Source organism: Callospermophilus lateralis, chromosome 6 (genome assembly GCF_048772815.1).
Source record: "Callospermophilus lateralis isolate mCalLat2 chromosome 6, mCalLat2.hap1, whole genome shotgun sequence".
NCBI classification, from domain to species: Eukaryota; Metazoa; Chordata; class Mammalia; order Rodentia; family Sciuridae; genus Callospermophilus; species Callospermophilus lateralis.
The window spans coordinates 19,145,873-19,170,375 of record NC_135310.1 but is presented as its reverse complement, the minus strand read 5'-3'; the positions used below and the strand labels follow the sequence as shown (position 1 = coordinate 19,170,375).

The 24,503-nt window shown below is 37.0% G+C and overlaps 1 protein-coding gene across 2 annotated transcripts in view; it reads left to right on the top strand.

Moving 5' to 3' along the window:
• Positions 1–4,624: 4,624 nt before the first annotated feature.
• Positions 4,625–24,503, top strand: part of Tab2 (TGF-beta activated kinase 1 (MAP3K7) binding protein 2) — a 75,915-nt gene continuing 56,036 nt past the window's right edge. For both annotated transcript variants that reach the window (XM_076858156.2, XM_076858154.2), the window contains exon 1: positions 4,625–4,996. The gene's annotated coding sequence lies outside the window, so the exon portion shown is untranslated. The remainder of the gene's footprint in view (positions 4,997–24,503) is intronic.

Genomic DNA, 24,503 nt, shown 5'->3' with positions numbered 1-24,503 from the left:
AGGGAGTCAGCTGGGGAAAGTGAGGGGAAAAGTCCTGGGAAATATTTTCCCTCTCTTAAGACAATCTTCTTCCTGTGGACATTGTAGTTCAGATGCCTGGAACTACCTCTACCATCTTGCTATTAGGTAAAGAATGATGCAAGCATCTGAGATAGCAGGGCAGAAATGGGAAGAACCTGATTCTATATGAATTCTTGAAGTCTTTTCTACTTCAGAATTTCCAAATTGTTGAGAAATAAAATTCCTTATTATTGCCAAGTGCAGTGATGCACATGTGTAATCCCAGCAGCTCAGGAGGCTGAGGATAGGGAGTTCAAGGCCAGCCTCAGCAACTTAGTGAGGCTTTAAGCAACTTAACAGACCCCGTCGCTACATAAAATATAAAAAAAGAGCTGAGGGTCCCTGATTCTAAATAAAGTATAAAAAGGAGTGGAGACGTGGTGGCTAAGTGGTTAAGCACCCCCTGGGTTCAATCCCAAGCACCAAAAAAAAAAAAAAAAAAAATCCTTATTGAAGACATGTTAAATTAGGATTTGTTACATGCATTGACACATCCTTACTGGCAGAATACTGGTAGAACACACTATCTCAACTCCTCACTATATCTCATTTGGGCTGCTGACATTTTATCTGGTCTTTAAGGTTTCAAAGCTAATCCATTTTATATACCTGCTTGCTAAAGATTCCTTTTTTTAATTCTTCTTTCCACCACCCCACCCCCCTACTAGGGATTGACTCCATGACCTTGATCATGCTGGGTAGGTGCTTTGCCCCCAGCCCCTTTTAATTTTAGAGAGGGTTTCACTAAATTGCCTAGGCTGGCCTCAAACTTGCGATACTCTTGCTTCAGTCTCCCACATAGCTGGGTTTGCAGTCAAGCACCACTGTGCCTCCTGTAAACATTCCTTCTTAAGGAACTATTTAATCACGTCCCTTGTCTTGTCCAAAGACTTCCAGTAACTTTCCATTGCCTAGAGAACAGTCTAGGCTCAGCATTTGTGGTTTCATGTAGCCCTATCCTTCTTTATAGAATCTGTATTACAAAGAATTAAGTGCCATCTCTCACATATGACTTTCTCTTTCCCGCTTTGTTCATGTTACCTTTGCCTAGAATGCTCTATCTTCACCACTGCCTATCTGTATGCAATCTTCTTGAAACTTGCCTTATGTCTCCCATTCTACCCTTGCAAGGTACTCTCTCCTCTCCAAGCATCTATGGTATTTATTGTCATCTACCTTGCACCAATGTTACTTGTGTAATCACTTCTGCTAGTGCCTTTGAATCGAATTTTCTGCAAAGATAACACATAATTTATTGCACACTTGAAATGTGGCTAGTACAACTAAGGGCCTGAATTTTAATTTTGTTTGAATTTAAATACACAAGTAGCTAATGGCTACTGTATCAGATAGTACAGTACCAGACTAATAGGCTCTGGAATGCAATATACACATTTTTTCCCCTATAGCCACTGCAGAGAGCCCCTAGAAGCTACAATCTGTTCTGTTCTCCTTATTTTTTCCAGTTTTGTGGGTGATAAGGCATTGAATATTCACTTAAATCAATAAATAATCACATTTCCCAAATACTGTGTAAGTATTACAAGTACTTATAACAATTCCTAGCTATTTTTGTTCCAAACTCAAGTAAATTCAAGAAGAAATATCTGGATGACCCAAATTCCAGTCTATTACTGAGGAACAGATAATTAGTCCAATCAGAGGATCTACCATCTATGTATATCTAACTTACACCATTCCTTCTCTTAGTGATATAAAGGAACTCCTTACAGTTTAAAAGTCTTAATTTTTAAAATTATTTTATTTTCCAGAGTTGAGGCTCTAACCCAGGGCCTTGTACAGCCTAGGCAAGCACTCTACCATGAGCTACAACCAGCCTAAGGTGTTTTTAAAAACTATTTATTTTGCAGTAATTTCAAACTTACCATAACATTGCAAGATAGTGTAGAAATATCCAGCTTCACCAAATTTAATTGTTTTAATTTAAAAATAACCCAGATTCTCCAAGCTTCAAATTTTATCAATCTCTTTTTGTACATGTGTACAGCAGATGTGAGCATGTATATATATGGTACATACATTATTTTTTCTGAACCATTTGGGAGAAAATTCCACAGTTGTGTCCTTTTACCCTTTAATATTTCAGTGTATCTTCTTCTGAACAAGGATATTTTGTATAGAACGTATTCAAAAAATTAAACATTGACACAATATTTATGTCAAACTACAGTCCATATCTAATTTCAGCAATTATCTCAATATTCTTTATGACATTTTCCTCCTCTCATAAAGGACCCATTTCAGGGTCACATATTGCCTTTAGATGTCACGGTCTTTTAATTTCTTTTAATCTGCAGTCTTTTTCTTTTATGACATTGACAGTGTTTTCAAAATATAAGTCTAGTTATTCTACAAAATTTTTCTCTGCTTGCATTGACTGACCCTTCCTCGTGGTGAGATCTTGGTTAAAGCTCTTCAAAGGTGGTGAAGGAAGTATTGTTATACAGATCTTTTTGTCTTCCATCCGATCTTAGACTAGACCCAACCACACCTATTACTAAATTCTTAAAACATTACATTTTTATTAAAATATTTACCTGCAAATTTTGTGCAACAAATTTCTAGGGGAGCCCTTTACCACTGAGCCACAACCCCAGCCCCTGTACAAGTTTCTAGAAGAAAACGTTCTTGTTTAAAATACATAATTCAGCTGGTGCACACCTGTAATCCCAGTGGCTGGGGAGGCTGAGGTAGGAGGATTTCAAGTTCAAAGTCAGCCTCAGCAAAAGTGAGGTACTAAGCAACTCGGTGACACCCTGTCTTCAAATAAAATACAAAATAGGGCTAAGGATGTGGCTTAGTGGTTGAGTGCCCCTGAGTTCCATCCCAGTACCCTAAATAAATAAATAAATAAGGTGATTCTACAATTCTCAAAAGCACTTGTCAGCTTTGTGTGTGAAATTTACTTAATGGATTTAATTTACCTGAAATCATTTCAATTATTTCATATTGAGCATGGAAATAATTCCTCAAGGAGAATTACTATGAAGTATTAAGTATTCTTATATAATTAATTAAAACTATAGAATCTGTCCATTTTGTAACCGGTTTTACTTTTATTTTTTTAAATAGTATATCCACTGGAGAGAAATTTCTTAAATTCTGGTATTGTATATCAAAAGCACTTTTGGCCTTTTGAAGTTTGGTTTTTGAAGTATTACTTTTTTGTTCTTGTTTGTTTCCTTGGCAGAGCTAGAGATGGAACCCAGGGTCTTGCATAGGTTAGGCAACTATGAAGGGTTTCAAATCAGCGTCATACCTCAATATTTCAGGTAATTTTAAGGACGAGTAAGGGATAAGGAAGTGGGGGAAGTACCTAACTGTAGGGAAGGCTATACTTCTTAAAAGATGCTTTGAAAAACAAAAATACCAAAACACCACCTCTCATTGTAGCTATAGAGCTATCCTTGAGATAGATAGCATGGTCCTTCAGAATTCTTCTCGGGAATAAGAATTGTTTCAAGGAAGAAACTGGCAACGATATGGACATTTTGGACAGAGACACAAAAATGCTGGAGTGTTTTGGACACCATGAAAACGCTAGAATTATTACATAAATATTTTATAGTGTGAGACACGTATGTTGGTTTTTTTTTTTTCCGTAGGGGGAAATTAAACAAATATTTCTTTAAGAAGATAGAAACTTGAAGTCTTCCCCTCTCCCCTGAAAGCTAAAGTGTCGTTGGCTCTGCTTCTAGGACTTCTAGGAACGTGCAATTAAAATAAAATCGAAACAACAAATCCCTTGCAGCACTTCCCCCACCCCCACCGCTCCAGAAGTCCGAGCCCGACACGCCGCTGATCTGAGTCTCCCAGCCCGGAGTCCCGAGGCTTCCAGGACGTCTCCGCACACTCTGGGGACGCCTCGGTCCCCCGCACGGGTCACTCCGGCGAGCCGGCGGCCTCCGCGCGGCCGGGCTCCGAGGGGGTGTGTCCGCGCCCGCCCGGCGCCCGCCTCTGCGGGCCCACCTGCTCCCCGCGCCCGCCCCCGGGACCCTCAAGCGGCGCCGCAGGTCGCCCCGCGGGTCCCGCCGCCCGCTTCCGGACCCGGCGAGACCCCAGCGACGCGCAACCGACCCCGGAGCTCGAGCTCCCTTCTCCCTTCCACCCAAAGGGCGATCAGCTCGCATGTGCGCGGGGAACCTGTGCCCCCGCCCCGGCCGGCGGCCCCAGCGTCCCCCTCGCACGGCCCCGCGGCGGCCCACGCCAGTCCGCGCCGCAGAGCAGCATTCGCCCTGTGCGCTCCCAAGACGGGTGTGGGGATGGTGAGTGTCGGGGGCGGGGTGCGGGGCGGGGAAAGAGCATCCCCGCGCCGCTGCCGCCGCTGCCGCCGCTCCCCCGCCGCCCGGCTGGGGGAGGCCTCGTCACAGCCGCCGCCTCAGCAGCGCCCGCAGATCTCGCGGTGTTTGCCGGCCTCCACGCCGCCATATTGTGTGACAGTATTTTGATTTGGACTGGGCTGGCGGAGCCGCGGCGAGAGCTGGGGGGGTGGGGGGAGGGCAGGCGAGCGCGAGGGGGGTGGGGGCAGAGGGAGGTAGGGAGGGCGAGCGACCGGAGCCGAGCAGCGGGCCGCGGCGACGCCGCCCAGCCATCGCTTTTGATCTGCAGCAGCCGCCGGCGAGGCGACCCAGCCCGACCCCCTCCCCTCCCCCTCAGCCACGAGCGGCGGCGGCGGCGGCGGCGGCGGCGGCCGGAGGGAGTTGGCGGCGGCGGCCGATCGGAGGGGGCTGAGCGGGGAGGGAGGGAGGGCTGAGGTGTCCCCCCTGCCGGGTGGAATCGGAGGCGGCGGCGGCGCTGGCGGCGGCCGTGGTGGCGGAGGCGGCGGCGGCGACGGTGGAGACGGCTGCCCTAGTGGGAGAGGCGGCGGCGGCGGCGGCGGCCGAGGAGGAGGAGGGGGAAGCGGCGGCGGCGAAGGGTAAGCGGATAGCGCAGCCCGGCCTCGGCGGGATCCCCAGCGCGGCTCTCCTCCGCGCCCCGCACCTCCCCGTCGTCGGGAAGCGGCTCTGCCGACTCGCAGGGAAGGCCCTTGCGGGGCGTCCGCTCCTTCCTCTCCCTCTTCCTCCCTCCGCCTCTGTCCTTACCCCGGTGGCGAGGCGGAGAGGGAGGCCCCCCAAGTACTCCAGACCGGGTGGGGGTGGGGAGCATCGGGCCGGGCCTGGGCTCCGGGGCGTCGGTGGGGAGGGGGAGGGGGTTCGTGGGAGCCCAGCGCCGGGAGAGCCGGGGTGGGGAGGCCCCTGCCCCCGACCCGCCCCCAGGCGTGTGTGCGCTGGAGGTGGGGGAGGCACAGCTCCTGGGGAGCCGAGGTCTGCAGAAAGATGACTTCACGGGGGTTGCTGGGAGCGAGCGGGAGTTGTGAGGAGGTCGGGGGCAGAGCGCCGTTCCCTTCACGACTGTTCTCTTGAGCCTTTAAAGTGGGGAGCAAGCCCCGCTGAGAATATGTGGCCCCTTAGAGTTCACAGGAAAATGCTAGCTTTCTGTTGGTTCACCCTGAAACCCAGTGACTGACTGAGACCAGGAGGCAGCGAGGGTCTTTGGGGCATTGCCGAACAGGTGACAGGTGGATGTTTCTGTTGCTGATGCTTTGGGATTGTTGAGGCAGAGTTGTGTACCCAAGTGTCAGGAAACGGAGTGAGTTTGTATTTATGTGTTTGGCCATGTTTCATTCCATATATAGTATATTTGAGATGTTCGGTTTCCATTCAAGTCGGCTTAATTGTTGTGGAGAAATTCTTCAAATGTTTCTGATAAGAGAGGTTTCCAGGAGAGTGAAGGGAACTTGCAGCTTCACAGGGATACCTCACTAGGTCGTGAAATTTAGGTCCCCAAAGTGGAGACTGTTCACTGCCTTTATTCATTGGAAAGTCGTTGAGCACTAAGGACGCATTCAAGGCAACCGTGAGGCAGTATAATCTTGCATCCATTTTGTCTGTTTTAGGTAAGTTTGTAAAGTACCAAGTTTTAGGCTCAGGCTGATTCACATTATAAAAGAAAGTTTCTTGTATTCAAAGAAGATATTGCTCGTTATGCAATTTCAAATTTGACTGGGAATTTTGGTGGGAATGGAATACAATTTTTGCTTTCAGTTTTTACACTACTGCTGCTTACCACACTGTTATACAGTAGCAAAGTATTGACACCTTTTCAAAAATATCTTTTAAATTCTTTGTAACTGTGAAATCACCATTGATGTTAAAACTTGACAATTTGAAACTTTAAATTTTGAAAGGGTGGTAGCTGCTAATGAAGGAAGATCTGCTTTTCATTTTATTGTATTCTTTGAGCACTTTAATTAGAAACCTTGTTTACAAGTGTCAGATAAATGAGCTACAGATTAAATTAGAGCCCATTTAGTTTATGGATCCTTTAGCTTTTTTAAAAAATGTGTTTGCAGTAAATATGTTGAATGATGGTAACTATCAGTGTGTTAACAGGAAATAGAACAAAAATTCCAATGATTCAGAACTTCTGTTTGGGTTTCCCCCCTTTAAGCCTAAACAGTTTCTAATAGAGGGGGCTTAAATTTTAATTCTTAAAGAATCAGACTGAAAATTGAATAAGTTAGTTAGATGAGTAAGTAATCCACCGAATATACTGTTATTTCATTTTTCCCTGGGGTGCATGGAATAACTTTTCCTGAGTTGAAAAGTATTTTCAGTAGGACACTGATGAAATGCCACCATTTAAACCCTCTTTAGTGGACTCTCATAGTGGAACCTGTGCTTTAGTAATTCATCAAGAATTGGGTAAATACTCAGGTTCATAGAGTACATGTTCCCTGAAAAATATATTTTAACTTAAATCAACCCCATTTGATTGAAGTAACACCTATGTTTGGTCTTTTCTTTAGTGGAAAGAAGCATTTCCCTTCATCTAAAGATATTGTAAGACCTGAGTACAGTTATTATATCTAATTAAATGAGCTAATCTCTGCACAACTGAGTAGACACTACTGGGATGCCTAATTATGGCTCTATTGAGTATTGCTTCTTTAGTGTTAGTAATATACTTACTACTCTTAGGTAAATGTCTTAACATGATTGCTCTTGTATCTTCACAGAAATAAAACTTTGTTCTACTTCTTGAATTTTCTCTATAAGGGAAATTCTTTTCCCACACCACTGTTTAGAATGAAATGAACCTACTGCATTTTGAAAAATAGGCATAATGTGTAGGTTCTTTAACTCTATGAATTACATTGCCAGAAAAGTCCTTGAGGAATGTCTGAATTTTCTAAAACTGCAATTTTTTTAGTTATATAAACATACCTAAACAAAAAGTTTATTTTTTATGATTATCAGCATACTTTAGAAGAGAAATTTTGCCTTGTTATATAGATGCTTTTAAAAAAAGATTTATGATAGTCTTTACAACATATAAAGTTCATAAATTAAATCGTAATTCAGAAAGGTTTTAATCCCATTATATTTCTACTTGGCCAGGTTCCCATTACCCAGACAACAGTAGTACCACTTTTCCTTTTTGTCACTTATGCCATTTTTATTTGGTCTAAGACTGGGACTCTCTAAAATAAAGAATTATGAGAAAATAGAGGCAAGTGTGAAGATTAGGACAAAACATTGAGGAGAAAATAGGGGATAAGATGCTAGTGGAGGATTAAATGAACGGTTTTATGTAGCTGGGAATGTGGAGATGTGGGTAGTGGTGGCTGCCAAGCCTAGGAAAATGATCGTGCTGAACCACACTGAGATTTGTTCTGAATCTTTTTGTAGGCTCTGGCAATCTATACATGTCATCTTATTTAAAGCCCTCTCTTTTAAGATAGTGAGAATTTGAAAACATTAAAATTTTAAGGAATTTAATGTATGCATGTTCATATTTATTTGCCTCCAGCTTATATTCCCAGATAGTTAAGATATTTTACCATTTTTTTCCTAATGATTCTTATCCTTAAAAAAAATCTAGAACACTTACTCAGAAAGCTAAAATTCTTAATTACTCTGGCACTTGCCAAGTACTGTCCTTTCTGAGTTCTCTTAAGTTAATCACTAGACTTTACTGTGATCTTGATAACTAAAGTATAAGCAGGGAGGGTTGTCTTTTTCATTATTTTCTAAGTATCCCACAAAACAATCTTTTTATTAGTAGAAGGTATTCTGCCAACATTCAGTCTTCCAGGATTTTATTTGGAGTGGGGGCAGTGTCCCAGAATAATTGTCACAAAACTCCTACATTGAAGTGATATATTTTCACTTATTTTATAGAATATGCTTTCTTTCTTATTTCCTAATACTTAGAGAGGAAGCGAGCACAGTGAGAAGTGCCAGCTAACAAATTTATGTTTCAGGAGATCCAAGTCAGAATTGTTGCAAGATGGAGTTATGGATATTAATATCAATAAAAATCTCTGTGAAAAAAAAATTTTGAAGATTTTGTCACTTACATGTTCACTTGTTCAAAAATTATTTTACATAGACCCTCTTGTCTCCTGATGGTGCTTGGTAATGAGGCTTCACTGAATATGGGTTTTTTATTTTCCTAATTCATTTTTAAGGTAAAAATTTAATAGGGATTGTAGTGTATATCCAATTATTGATTTCAGTTTAGAATGGGTATCAAAGAAGGGATGCTATCTTATATAGTAAAGAGGAAGAAACTAATTTTATTGAATTTCTACTGTGTGCCAAGTTTTCATTCATTTTACAAATGTTTTCTAAGTACTTACTATGTACCAAGGATTGTTGCAGATGGTGGAGATGCAGTACTGAATAACAGACAAGAATTTATGTTCTCATATAGTTTACATTCTAGTAGTAGAAGACATAATAAATGAGTAAAATGTAGTGCGTCTGGGGAAAAAAGAATACTGTGGAGAAAAATAAAACCGAAGGAGTTTGGGGAATGTTGCTTATTTGATCTTTTAAAAACTACTTAGTGGGTAGTTTATTATTCTTGATTTCAAAAAACAAAAACTATCCAATACATAAAGTTTTTTTTCTTTGAATAATAATATACTTCATAACTTGAGAACAAGATCATATTTGTGCTTCAGAGTTATCAGTCTCAATTAATAGGGATTTCTTATTGTTAATATTTCAGAAAGCTGCTTTGTGGCTCAGTAGAAAATTTTGGGATTACCCTGGTTTTAATCTTGGTTTCGCTACTTACTAGATTTGCTGTTGAATTTGAGGTCAATTATGGTTTCTTTGCTTCTCTGATCCTATTTTCTAATCTGTAATGAATATAATATCTGTATGGTTGTTGCAGTGGTTAATTTGTATGTCTTATGTAAATTATAGAAGCTCAATAAATTGCAAGTGTTTATTGCACATCTAGAGTTCTATTAAAAAAAAAAAAGCATGGCTGGAGTTGGTGACTCTTCAAGAAAGCTCTGTGTGGACATAGTCTAATAATGTTTCATTTGGATAACTAAAGCTGTCTTGCCTGATTATCAGAAGGTTAATCAAAGCACAACTGTAATGTACAGTCTGTAGTACTTTCTGGAGAATTTGTGCATGTTATCTAGTCAGTGTAACATCTGGAGTAACCTTTTTCTGGTGAAGGAACATTGTGTCCTTTTTGGTCATGTTAGTTGACAAGCTGGATCTCAGCATTTTGACAAATAATCAGCAAATATTGGATTAAAATGTCAATGCATGTAAATCCTTGTAAAACATTTAGTATAGTACATTATACATAGTGTTCAGTGAGCATTCACTTTTGTAATTTTTCTCCTTTATTGTATATGAAGAGTATTTCAAAGAATTTACGAAGTATTAAGGAAAACAGTTACAAAGATAAAAGAATAATGTAAATTGTGACTGGGATTTTTTGATGAAGAGCAGAATAGCCATTCAAATTGCATACTTATTTTCATTTTTACACTGGAAGATTACTAAACTGAGCTTCTCAAGGATAGAGCAGATTTTTTTCCTTCCAATTTTTACACCATGATCTGGTCAGTGCTTAGCCTGCAACTAGGAACTTTGTTAAGTGTTGAGTGGTTCTTTTTTTTTTTTTTTTTTAAAGAGAGAGTGAGAGATTGGGAGAGAGAGAGAGAGAATTTTTAATATTTATTTTTTAGTATTTGGCGGACACAACATCTTTGTCTGTATGTGGTGCTGAGGATCGAACCCGGGCCGCACGCATGCCACGCGAGGGCGCTACCACTTGAGCCACATCCCCAGCCCCGTTGAGTGGTTCTTGTAGTAATGTTTCGTTGTTGTTGTATCACAGCCCTATTAGGTAGTAAACTCCTTCTGAGTCTGAACTGTTAGGGGTGCAGTGGACTTAAGTTTTTGAGTCTCCCTTTTAAGTACAGACTAAAATATTATAGCAGAGTCCTCTTGGATAACATTGTAACTTGTTTTAATTTGAAAAAATTCCTTAGAAATTGAAAGGAAGAAATCAATTATTTGCAACTATACTAGTGTTCCCTATCCTCTTCCTATGATGTTGTTGACATCAGTGTGAAAAGGGGATATAGCAGTTTTTAAAAGCAGAATAGAAAAATGAAGTCATGCATAATTACATTCTCTTAACTAACTTAAAGGTCAAGTTTATTTTGTCCCTTTAAGGCAATTTCAGTGAAACTGTAGATTTTTATTGGCTTTATGAATTAAATGACTCGGTTATTTACTTAACATTCCTGTGATGTGGGAAATACTGGTGTTTCCACAGAAAAGGGAAAACATCCCACCACTGCCCCAACACCCACTTTAATAGTATTAATCAGTTCCTCAGATGTTTGCATCTTAGCACCAGTCAGCTTTTTCTTATTCTGTTACAAGTTATCCTCTACCTCATGGATAATAATTTCACCTTCCCTAAGATTTAAGGCTTCTGTCTGGTTCTAAGATATTTAGCTGTTTACACAAACTATTTCTTGAATTTAAAAAAAAAATTCCTCTCAGAGCATGTATAGGATGTTTTATATTCAAATTTGATATGCCATCTTATTATCTTGCAAATGAGAAAGACATACAATTAAAGATTCTAATACTCTTGTGGGTTTTTTGTTTGCTTGTTTTGAACAATAATCTACCGCTGGAAAGAAATACTACTGCAAGGTGTTAGTTTGAGTGGCTTCAGAAAGGAAGTCTAATTTACCCACAAACAGGTACAACAAAGGAGGGCAGAGTAAAGTAAGAATTTGTAGTATTTTAATTGCCTTGTTAAAGAAAATGGCATTCTTGTATCACCAAAGAAAGAATAACAAAAATTGGGCTAATACCAGTACTCCTGGTAGAAGACACAGAAGCCAGATAATAAAGTAGAGGTTGGAAAGGTCCTGCCCAGAGAGAAAGAGACAGGGGAACCCAGAATAAAGAAATGCGAAAATGCATGGATGTTGACTATTAATACTAGGATTGCTCTAAAAATAATTAATCCATTAAGATAGCAGCAAAATTCATAATAGTCAAGCTATGGAGTCAACCTAGGTGCCATTCAACAGATGAATGGATAAAGAAAATGTGATATTTACACACACACACACACACACACACACATACACACATAATGGAATACTATTCAGCCATAAAGCACAAATGACTTATGGAATTTGCCATAGAACCGGAGACTCATGCTAATTGACAGAAGCCAGTCCCCAGAATGTTAGAGGTTGTGTGTTTTTTCTGATATTCGGAAGCTAATCCAAAATAAAGGGGTGGGGGATAAAAAACAAAAGAAAGATCAAAAGGAATTGAAGAGATGGGAGGAGAGATGGTTAAGGAAAGAATAGTGGAATGAATTTGATCTAATTTTCCTATGTACATATATGAACATATCCTAGTCAATCTTACTATCGTGTATATCCACAAGACACAAACTTTAAAAAAAAAAACTATAAGTAAATAGAAAGGTCAGTAGACTAGGAAAAATGGGGGGAGAGAGGAGGAAAGGGAAAGGGAAAGTACGAGGGACTGAATTAGAACAAGTTATAGTCCATATGACAAAATGAATTCCAATGTTATGTATAATTAAAAAGAGCCAATAGTGTTAGGGATATAGCTCATTTGGTAAGAGTGCTTGCCTCACATGCACAAGGCCCTGGGTTTAATCCCCAGCAACACATACACACATACACAGAACTAATAAAAAGAAGAAAATTTAAAAATTAAAAAAGTGTGAAAGTAATTTTTGTGAATTCTTATTCCCTGATTTATTAATTACTTTAATCAGAATTATTAAATAATACTGTTATTTTGAGTCAGCTTAAACTTTTACTCTCAGATTTATTTACATTAAGATATTGTGTTTTGACTTTTAATACCTTTATACCTTTTAGTGTCAACACCATTAAGTCTATCCTAAGTTTGCTTCTGTCAGTTTGTCAGCCATGCAGCCCAAAGATATTGCTTACTTTAATCATGTCAATTTTGTGGAGTGGTTTTTTCCATTCCTCATCAGTGAGAGAAAATATTTGATAATACAAATGAAAACTTGAGTTTAGCCACTTAACCTTATAAAATATTGACCTTACATCAGTCAAGTTTGATTGAGGCAGAGAAATGACAAAAGCAGTCATTCTGATATGAACTGGGGAAACATGATTAGAAAGGAGTTTACCTGATTTTAATTCTGTAAAGGAACCAAGTCATATAATGAATTTTTGTTTTGAGTTGATCTGTTTGTTAACTTGTCATATTGTCAGTCTCTGCCATTTTAATTAAATATCTTAATTTTATCATGTTGGCAGTTTGTGCAATGTAAAATAAGATGTAGGCTTTAAACTTAGATGAGCCCCAAGTAAATATGAGTTCTCTTTCTAACCATAGCTATATGATCTTAGGTATTATTCAAGCTCTAATCCAAGAAAAATGGATACTCTTTTAGGTAGTAGTTCTAACTGCATTTTCTGTATTATGTTACCTAGCACAGTGTCAACCTGGAGCCTAGTAGCCATTAATAAATAATACTCAAAATCTAAACTACATTCCATGATATCCTGAAGTTGGGGATTGTAGGGAGGTGTTGGGGATTGAACCCAGGCCTCATACATGCTAGCAAGCGCTCTGCCACTGGAGCTATGCTTCTAGCCCATCCTGTGCTTTTTAAGGCAAGTTTTCTTCCCTATAACTTCCTCACATTAGCTTCATTTTGATCATTTTCTGTTCCGCAAAGTTTAATTATAAAAGGTAATAATCTTTGAAGTAAACATGATGAATACTTGTTCTAGTTACATTAGATATATAGCTTAAATAATGGGGAGCTACTTTTTCAGTTGTTTCAGTAACATTCTTTTGTATGTCTGTACTCACATGTTGACAAACAGTGCTCTCTTGTCCTTGCATTTATTGCTGGATTAACTATAATTGTCTTTGCTTTGATTTTTCCTAAAATCGTTTGCCTTAATTTATTAAGTAAACTGGTGTGATTGTTTTGCTTTTCTATATTAGTTAATATTAAGTGCTATTTACAAATAATATTTTATATTAATAATACAATTTGTCCATTAATTATGTACTAAACTTCAGAACTCTTTCTAGTATGATCATAATACAAATAACTTACTACTACAAAGCCATAGTTGCTACTGAAATAGTTTAAAATATGGACTGCATTTTATTAAGTATGTTTAGAATATTCTGTAGTGTATACATATTTAAAGTCTCTTTATCCTAGAGTGACTAGTACTCTTTAGTCTTACATTTGAGCAGTTTTTGTGCAGTCTGTAAAGTCAAGCCAGAAGCACAAATTATGATGGGGATCTAGCAATTAATCATTGGATAAATGATATATTATCATTACAGAAAGAATTGTGAGGTACATATTGGTCTTTTTGGCTTGTTTTTATACCCAAATAAATTTTCTGCAAGCAAAAATCACTATGTAGTGTGAAGGATTACATATATAGAACATTTTATGTTTACTTTGATCAAATGCCATTATTTTGAAAAGTAACATTTGTAAATCTTGTCATATGGGTCACTTAATACAATTAATGATTGAGTCAGCAAATTAGTTTTTCTTTTTTGTGTGCGGTGCAGGGGATTGATTTCCCAAAGACTTATTATGCATGCTAGTCAACACTCTTACCACTGAGCAACATTCTGAGTCCTGATTTTGCATTTTTACAGTTTGCAACACTTTGACTTCCAAGCAGCAAAGCCAGTTATACATTGCAAAAAAATTTTAAATTAAAAAAAACTCCCTTTAAAAACGAATAATGTTTAAATTTATGCTATAAAGCCTATTGTATTATTATTAGAACATATATTTATTATTTATAATAATAATTTATTTATTATTAACATATTATTATTAGAACAACTTCTCTACTTGGCATTCTTTGGACTGTTTTGTCTTTTATTCTCTTATTTATACTAATATTTCCAGATTATAGGGTTTTTTAATGTTAAGTTACCTTATAAAATAATTATAGAGAAGATAGCAATATAGGCAACAAGATTATTGCTTTTAAAAAAGAATTTACAATCACCCAGATTACATGTTCCATTTTAAACCATTGAGCACAAATTGTGGTAAATTTGCTTTGGGTGCAGGTAGGGATTGTGTCATTTCACTTTATTCTCACATTCATATCTAATATCACATTAACTTGGTATGGTTGTTTTTTAAAAAGACAGGGGCCTGGTAAACATAGACTTCTGCTTTTTAAAACTTAACCCATTAAGTCCCACATTTTCAATTTTTTAAACAATTCAATGAAATTGACACAGGTGCATTAAAATAGGTTGGAAATCACAGTCTAGAACTTAATATATTCTTTATATATATCGTCATATGTTCTAATCATTCACTTACTGCTTTTCTCTAATTATAAACTAATTTTCTCAATTAAAAATAATATTTATTTCAAAAGTTTTCATAAGTGGTATATTTGTTGCTCAACTTAAATTTTTACAGGTAACCCATATCTAAGATGATGGGACTTAACATCAACTCCTAGGTGTCACAGTTAAGTAGTTGCTAGAATTGGAGAGAAAAATGTGCTCAAAGAAACACTCTAAGGTGTCAGTGTCAAATAAAAAGTGCTGGAAATATATTTACATGAGGGAATAACTATTGGAATCTTACTCTGTGACTAGCATGTAGCTCAGTTTACCAACACAAATAGTACTTGATAAGTCCTATTTGCCACTTTTAAGATGATTTTCTAGGGAAATGGAAAAATAAGCAAATGGAAATGGGACTTCAGAAGAAAATGTCAACTGCCACCTATGGTGATTCTGCTTTTTTATATATAAATATGCACTGACACTTATTGATTGGACTTGCTTGCTCTTTGAGATTTTTCTTGCCGAAGTGATTTGTTGACCTGAGTGAGACATCCTCATTCTCTCATTAAAACTTTTTGATGACTGTCAGTGCCTTTGTTGTAGTTCTACAAGTGGAATGAGGAATAATCTTTTGGGGATGATTCATGGGAAAATTTATCTGGTGATCTTAGCCAAAGCCAAGATAAAGTTTTATAAGATATCACATGAGAATATTAAGAAACTCCCAAGTTTCATACGCCTTGTATGGCATACCTGTGCAGAAAAGCTGCTCACTCAAGAAATCTTGACTTGCTCATTCTTCTGTAGTGTCTCATCTCTATATTCTTTATTATTAAATCTAACTGAGTAGTTTTGAGTTTCTGCTGTATACTGGGTCCTTTCTAGGCAAAGGGGATGGAGAGATTAATAAGATATAGTTCTTGTCCTTGGACACATGTGTAAATGACTATGATATACTGTGACGAATGTTGTGACAGGGTTAAACAAAATACTTGAGGAATCCACAGGAGGGAGTATCTGATTCAGTGAGAGATGAAAGGATACAACAGGAAAATCTTCATAGGAAAAATGACACTAAGTTTGAGTGTGTTTCAGACAAGAAAAAGACAAGTTTGCAGTTAAGAGGGCATTTTTGACAGAGAAAAACAGAATGTCTAAAGGATGGAGGTAGGAATACCCATCTGTATTTAGTAATTGTGAGTATTCCACAGTGTGGTAGGCTCCAGTGATGGTTAATAGAAACTGAGATGGAAAATTAGAAGACAGAGCATGATTTGACTTCATTCTATTAATGATAGAAGGCAAATTCTTAAATTTACATTCTAAGAAAAGCAGAAAGAATACTACGGCAAAGAGAATACTTAAGAAAACAGATACACTTGGAAAGGAGAGTTAGGCCTTATAACTTGTTGTTTGAGAGTTGACAAGGGATCAGAATTAAGGCTGTGATAATTAGGTAATTAAGGAGGTGAGCAGATGATGGGCTTGAGAAGGAAATATTGAGTATAAAGTAAAGATAAAAGTTACACATGCCCTGGCTTGAGTTCCTAGGTGCATGGTGGTGACATTCACTGATACAGAACAGGTCAGGGGAGTAATAGGAGGAAAACATCATTTTATTTGAAGAAGACAAGGAAGGCTTTCTGATTAGATAACAGTTGAGCAGGTACCTGATGTGATTAAAAAGATTTCCACATAGAAGGAACAAATGCAGAGGCCTTTAGTTGAAAGCCTGCTTGCCATCATCCTTCCAAGAGCTAGAAGGCCAGTACAATTGGAACTGAGTAAGGGAGAGGAAGAAGAGCAGATGAGATATAAGTGAGTAAGCTTTTTAAATAAGGTTTTTAGATTGGTATGTCTTTCTCCCTTATAGTCTCACCTTTCTGAGAAACCTCAACCTCTGGCAAGCTCCATCTGATTTCTATCCCTATGATCTTGTCACTCTGAGTACTACATAAATGGAATCATACAGTGTAATGCCCTTACAGTCCATCCAAATTGTTACATGTATCATTAGTTCATTCCATGTTAATACCAAGAAGTATACTATTTTATGAATATACCATAATTTATTTAACCATTTACTAATTTGAAGGACTTCAGAGGTCTCAATTTGGAGCTCTAAATACAAAGCTGCTATGAACTATTTTTTACTGGTTTTTATGTGAAAAACCATTATCTCTATAGCATAAATCCCCAGGAATACAATTGTTAGACTGTGTGATAAATGCATATTTAACTTTAAAGAAACTGACAGACTTCAGCATGATAATTACTGTTTTATATACTCACTAGCAATGTATGAAAGATAAAGTTTCTTTGCAGCATCCTCACTAGCACTTAATATTATCAGTATTTTTCTTTATTTCAGCCAGTCTAAAAGGTGACATTAATATGCACCATGACTATTGACTGAACATATTTTTACGTGCTTTTTTGCTGTCTGTATATCCTTTATAGTGCAGTGTCCATTTAAGTCTTTTGCCTGAATTCCCCCTCCCCCGCCCCAAGTACTGGGGATTGAACCTGGGGTACTCAATCACTTGAGCTAATATCTAGCCCTTTTTATTTTTTATTTTAAAGGAGGATCTCACTAAGTTACCCAGACTGTCCTTGAACTTGTAATCCTTTTCCCTCAGCTTCCCAAGTTGCTGGGAATAGAGGTGTGCCACTGAGCCTGGTTGTTTTGCCCATACTCTAATTGAATTGTTTTCTTGAGAGTTCTTTACACATTCTGGATCCAAGTCCTTTGTCGACTAAATGATTTACAAATATGTTCTCCTACCATGTAGCTTCTCATTTTAGCCTATAAACAGAACCTTTTGCAGAGCAGTTTTTTTTTTAATTTTTGATGAAGTTCATGCATTTTATCTTTTATGGATTATGCCTTTCTTGTCAACTCTCAGAACTCTTCAACTAACTTTAGGTCCCAAAGATTATCATGTTCTAAAAGTTTTTTCAGAGCTTTATATCTTACCTCTTATAGCTATGACCTACTTCGATTTAAGTTTTATGTAAGGTATGATGTTTAGGTTAATGTGGGTTTTGTTTTTTGCCTGTGGATGAACAATTGTTCCAACATTTCTTTTCAGTTTCTTTTTATTTTATTTTTTTTTTCAGTTGTAGATGGACACAATACCTTTATTTATATTTATGTGGTGCTGAGGATTGAACCCAGTGCCTCACACATGCAAGGTGCATGCTCTACCACTGAGCCACAACCCCAGCCCCATCTTTTCAATTTCTTGAAAAGTCTATCGGTCTTCCATTGAATTGATTTTGTACCTTTGGCAAAAGTCAGATGGCCATAATTATGAGGCTCTATTTTTGGATTCTCTATTCTTCTCAAAGGTCTTTTTATTTGTCCTTTCACTAATAACACATGATCTTAATTAGTGTAGCTATATATAAGTCTTAAAATTGTAGTGACATTCCTCTGATCTTATTCTTTTTCCAATTGTTTTGACTATTCTAGTTCCTTCTCATGTAAAATTCAGAATCTCTAAAAATATAGTGCTGGTGTTTTTTGTCAGACTTGCATTAAATCTATAGTTCAGCTTCGGGGGACATTGACTTTTTTTTTTTTTTTAAGTCCATGAACATGGTATGTCTCCCCATTGTATGTCAGATTTTGGATGTGTTTCAAATCCTGTGTGGATAGCATTGCTGATGAATTGAATATGAGGTATAAAAGACAATTCAAGAATGACTCCCAAGATTTTTGGCCCAGGCAATTGTAAATATGGAATTGCTGTTGACTGAGTTGGGAAAGAGTGGTGAAGTAGCAAGTTTAGACTGGGCTTGTTTGTTTGTTGTTGTTTTGACATGTTAAACTTAATGTCTTTTAGACATGTAACTGGTGATATCCAGTAGGCAATTCATTCAGTATTCGAAATGGAATTTAACTAAGAGATTTGGGCTAGAAACATAAATTTGGGATGTAAGTTTATGTGTAAGAAATTGCAGTGGTATTTGTTAAAAACTTTTCCTATAACTACTTTTTGTTTTCTGTCATATTACATGCCGTATTACATATTGGCAAAAATCCAGATTCTCCTAGCATATGAAGAACTTTGAACAGTTAGATTGGTTTTATTTGTCAACAGATAGTTGTATCTGACATTAAATGCACCAGAAATGTGATTGGGAAATAATTTTGGGAATAGGTATTTGGGGGAGTATATTTACCATAATACGTATTTGAAACCATAATACTTACTTAATAGGCAGATGGATATAATAGTAGTCAGTTAATAGTGGTTTACAGGCTTTCAGAGCTTTGTCCTGAATCTTTTTTAAAATGAAGTAGCTCCATGAGTATTTTGAAAAGTTTGACACTATTAATAGATGCCATAATGCACTTTTTTTTTTAAATATAAACAACCAGAGAAAGAACTAAAAACCCGTTTAAAACAACAATACAAAATAGCTAGCAAGAAAATTCTTAGAGCCAGACATAAATTGGTGGAGGAAGAGGGTGAACCTCAGTCACACAAACTTGGTGAAAAGACACATCAGAGTTCTGCTCACATCTGTTTACTTTACATTGAAATTTTATGGAAAATATTTTTTAAACACTACAGGTTTTTTCCCCCCTGTGGTAACTGATGATTATTAACTCTAATGATATTTTCTTACTGGTAATTTATATACTTATAGCATTTTATTTACCCCCATTGCAGCATTTACCAAGTTGTATTATAATCATCTGTTTAGTTTTCAGTGTTTCCCACTAAATGTACATTTTTTACATTATTAGTACAATGCTTTAGCACATGAGCTGTTACTAAATATTTGTGAATCAGTGAGTGAATTCAGACTACCAAAGTTTAAAGCTAGTATACTTGTTTGTTTTTGAAAGCCAATGGTTTTTGAGATTACAGAATACAGGTTACCTTGAAAGCTTTCCAACAAGCATTCCATTCCTAGAGAATATACACCTGTATACATAGCACCATCATGAATCCAAAATCAGTGCTGCACACATTTTGCCTTTTGATATTTTTCCCCAAGTGGCAATGAATTTCTGTAGACTTACCTGAACTTTAGCTAAAAACTTTTCACATTGAATGGATTGTACATTGCAGATGGTAGACTGGGCTTATTGAGTCCACATGTTGCATGTCTTATAGGAAATTATTTCTAGTGCACTGTTTAAAAGAAAGGAATTGTTATCAGTCTACCTTCTATCTAACTCTTCTCCCCATTTCCAAGTAGTTGATAGGTGTATAGACAAGGTTTCCCTTCAGTAATAATTATACTTAAAAAAATATTTTCATATACCTTTTCATCTTTGAGCTATATAAGACAAAAATTCCCTGAGCCTTTACTATTTCAGCGTAGATTTAAATACCAGAATAGGTATTTTATAAAGGCATAGTATGATTTTCATATCTATAGTGTGTAATACTATATAATCTATAGTGTGTAATATAGTGTGTGTTTGCACATGTCTGTATATATACATGTACAGACATATACTTTAATCCATTACAAAAACTAGTGAATACATTATAAATCATTTAACCCAATGCCTATCACTTGCTATTAATTAATAGAAAATGTTATACAGTTAATTTAAAATGACTTTATAATCATTTTAGTTATAACTGTTTTCATTTTACTTTCTTGATACCATTCTGTTCTGCGTTTTATCTAACCTTGCCATTTTTCTGTATTCCCTAGGTCAGGGTCGACAACTTCTAATGAAACTCATTACATTGTAACTCTACAAAATCTTTTGCCTCTCTTGGGTAGGAAAGTAACATGACCCAGCCTATATTTTAAGCTAGTAAGTTGTCACCACTATGAAATACAGAAAGACTTCTTAACAGTATAATAAGCTATACAATAAGCAGTTATCATGTTACTTTGATTGTCCAGATAGCAGATATCTGAACAAGAACATTGGAGAGAAGAGGGTAAGTACAAAAAGTTTTTGTGGGGGTGCTCATTGGAACTGCCATTAACTATATGTGGAAAGTAAAAGAATTGGAGGCTTGATCTGGTTTCTAGCTTCAGGATCATACTACTTAAAATTAATAGAAATACATTTTTGGGTGGGGGGCAATGAGTTATTCTGGATAAGATGAATTTAGGTTGGTAGCATGGTATTGTCAGGCTGTTAGTTTACTTGTTCTGGTTCCACCCTTTCCCCCTAATGTCTGAATTCCATTGGAATAACTTCCCTTTAGGAAAAACTAACCAGTAATCAACAGTAGAGCTTGAAATATGTGAAGGGCAATTGCTTTCCTTATTCCTTAACCACATTCCCGTCCTCTTTCCCTACCATATTGAAAAAATTACTTAGAATAAATATACCACTGTCATTATTACCACCTATATTGATACATTTTTATATTTTGTAGAAAATAAGTAAGGTAGCTTGGCAAAGCTTTTTGAAGAAAAACAAAGCTTTATAATGTATTTGTGATTCAGGTATTAATCATTGAGTCAACTAACACATCATTCATCTAGTATCATTAGGTAATAACTCCATAAAATAATTGAAACTTATCCCCAAATCTATCTAATTATAGATTTTCTGTGCAGATTTTAAAATATCTATATTATATGAAGATATTTATAGCCCCAAATTATTTCTTTATAATTTTTATATGCTTTGCTTCTTTCTGAAATAGAGAAAAATATACATGCCTTGCATACTAAACCTTTTCTAGAAGAGAGAAAGAGCTTCAGAATGAGTCAGGAACCCCATGTTCTAGTCCAGTGCCAGCACTAAGTTGTTGTGTGAGAATTGACTACATGGACTCTGGAACTTCACCTAGCATGTAGTAGGTGCTTTGCAGATACTTTTAGAATGAATCATTGTTTTATGCCTAGTTTAGTACTCCTCCTCTGATTTATTACTTGGAATTCCTAGTAAATAAACTTCTGAGTTTTTAATTTTTGGGTTTTCTTTTTTTTTAGTTGTAGTTGGACACAATACCTTTCTTTCTTTCTTTTCTTTCTTTCTTTTCTTTCTTTCTTTCTTTCTTTTCTTTCTTTCTTTCTTTCTTTCATTCATTCATATGGTGCTGAGGATCGAACCTGCGCCTCGCATGTGCTAGGCGAGCACTCTACCGCTGAGCCCCAGCCCCATCCCACCCCCTTTTTTTTAACTTCTGAGTTTTTAATCAATAGGGGCATCTAGGTTCTCATAGGGCTGAACTATAAGCTTAATTTCTAATGTCTGTTTTAGCTGCTTAATGGAATTTTTGGCCTTGTCTTGATAGGTTTTTTTGGTATTTGAAGTTGCCAAACAGCTGATCTTTCAATATTTGATTTATTGAGAGCACTTTACTTATTTAGTACATTTTATGTGCCTGTGTTATATATAGCAGTGTCCTAGATGGAAGCACATAGCTCATTCCCCAGAGATTTTGTAACTTTGATGAAGAGACATAGAAGAGGAAGTACAGGAGAATAATTGAATGTTCATTTAAATGTCAAAACATTGATCCCACAGAAACATTATTTAAGTTCTAGGAATAGAGCCCATGTGGGCTGAAGCAGAATAAGGATTCGAAAAGAATGTGAAATTGAAGATTTTCAAAGGTGGTTAGGAGTTTGGTATTAAGAGGGAGAAATCATCCTATGCAAGGGCTGTTGGTACTAAGGAAAAGAAAAAGGAAGGTCAAATTTGTTCAGACAAGGCTGGCTGGATTCCTAAGGGTGTGAAGACTTATGGGGGGAAAAAGTAGGTGGATATAGCAGAGATATTTTAATCTAGGCTACAAGTCCCCGAGGAGATCTGAGGGTAGAATTTAGAGAGGTCTGAGCTGTGGTACACACCTATAATCTCAGGTACTTGGGAAACTGAGACAGGAGGATTGTAGGTTTGAGGCCATCCTAAACAATTTGGTGAGACTCTTATCTCAAAAATAAAATTTTTTAAAGGGCAAGTCCTATCACAAAATAGTAGTAGTAGTAGTAGTAGTAGTAGTAGTAGTAGTAGTAATATAATAGAAGAGATGTTTACATTTGGATAAAAAAGTTAACTTCTAACTGAAACTTGGCATATTCTTCTGTTAAGATTTTAAGCAGTAGATTACAATAGTATTAGCAGTACAGGTCTTTACTGCTAATAGAAAAAACACAGACAACTTTCACATCTATCATTATGGCATTTCTAGATGTAATTTATGCATATACTACTTCACAATTATGGTTTTTTAAACTCCTGGTTGGTTTTGTTGTGTTCTATGTTAATAAAGAAACATTCATATTAATCAATCACAAGTTAACTGGGCTTTAGAGTCATTGGTGGGGAGGGTGGTAATTTTATTTAAAAGACAATTGAAAGACTACCAAAGAGGCCCATTACCCCAGATCTAGGATAGAACCAAACTGGAGAAAGCATTGAAAACCACCCTGGTGGGTTTTTCTGGAAGTGATAAGCAGGAAAGGAACTCAGTGAATTTTTTTGTGCCATTTACAGAATAAATGCAAGTTAATTAGGAATTTCTAAAGTTTGAAGAAGTTTCTGTTGTCATTTTTTTTAAGAGAAGGGGAACTCTTCTTAGCACTCAGCTATGAATAAACTAAGGTTTAAAAAAGGTAACCAAAATTCCATATTTACTATTCTTGCCCGGATATTATATATTTATTTCAGCTTATTAAATTCTTGTGCAACTGAATGAAATATTTGAAGCAGTTACATAGGAATGTTTCATAGACTAGGTAACAGGGAGCTAAGGCACAGGTCTGGTAATGTAGATGTTGGATGATAGGAATACCATGGTAGGTAGCAATAGAAGTGAAGTACAAGCTCGAAGAGATTTGGAAAGAAAACTATGTAAGTTGAATTTTTTGGGTTTGGAGAGGTAATGTGTATTATATAACTCTTCGAAGCAAGGTCTGAGACATCACCCTATAATTAAATGCTAGTATTTCTTCAGTGAAACATGGAAATACTCAACAGTAAGTGGGCTAAATCAAACCTATAAATAGTTTTACATCAACTTAAGTCAAATTTTTGCCATTTGAAATAAATTTCAACATGAAACTTGGTGGGGGAAAAAATCTCTTCAATATTTTTTAGATTTTAGAGTTGTGGAAGAAGTCGACTGTGACATCTAGTGAGGAGAGTCTTAGGAGTTGTTTTGAAGAATGTTGTGAAATTGATGAGATTTAAAGGAGTGGGATGAAGATAAAGAAAAGCAAGACAAGAGTTGAGACAGCTTCAGTTTTCAGACTGAAAAGAAAATTGCTGCTTCTGTGAAAAAAAGTGGGGAGTTGAGGAGAGAAGCCAATTTGGGAAGAGTTTAAGTAAACATAAGCACAATTAAGGAAAACAAGTTTTGCTTCACTGAGATTCTCTTTTATTAAATTTTTCATCTTCTTTAACATGGATAAATTAGCTTAAAAGTTTGAGAAAGTATTAAGAGTGTAAAATTTCCTTCTAAAAGGAGCTCTTAATTCTTAGCAACCTACAAGGAGCAAAGCAACCTCTATGTTAAAACCTTCTCTGGGTTGTGAGTGGATGGAAAGGCCTTTTTTTTTTGGTGGGTGAGGACTGTGACCCTACTCAACTGAACAAAATCTGGAAAAGAAACTAAAGGAAGTGGAGTGAGGTATTTGGCACCTAACACATCCTCTTCCATATGTCAAATCACTCCTATGGCCATGTTCATAATAATATGAATTTATTTAGACGTGGTCATCATTCAACAGCAGTGGTCACTGATGAAGGCAGATTTTGCTCTGTGTGCGTAGCAG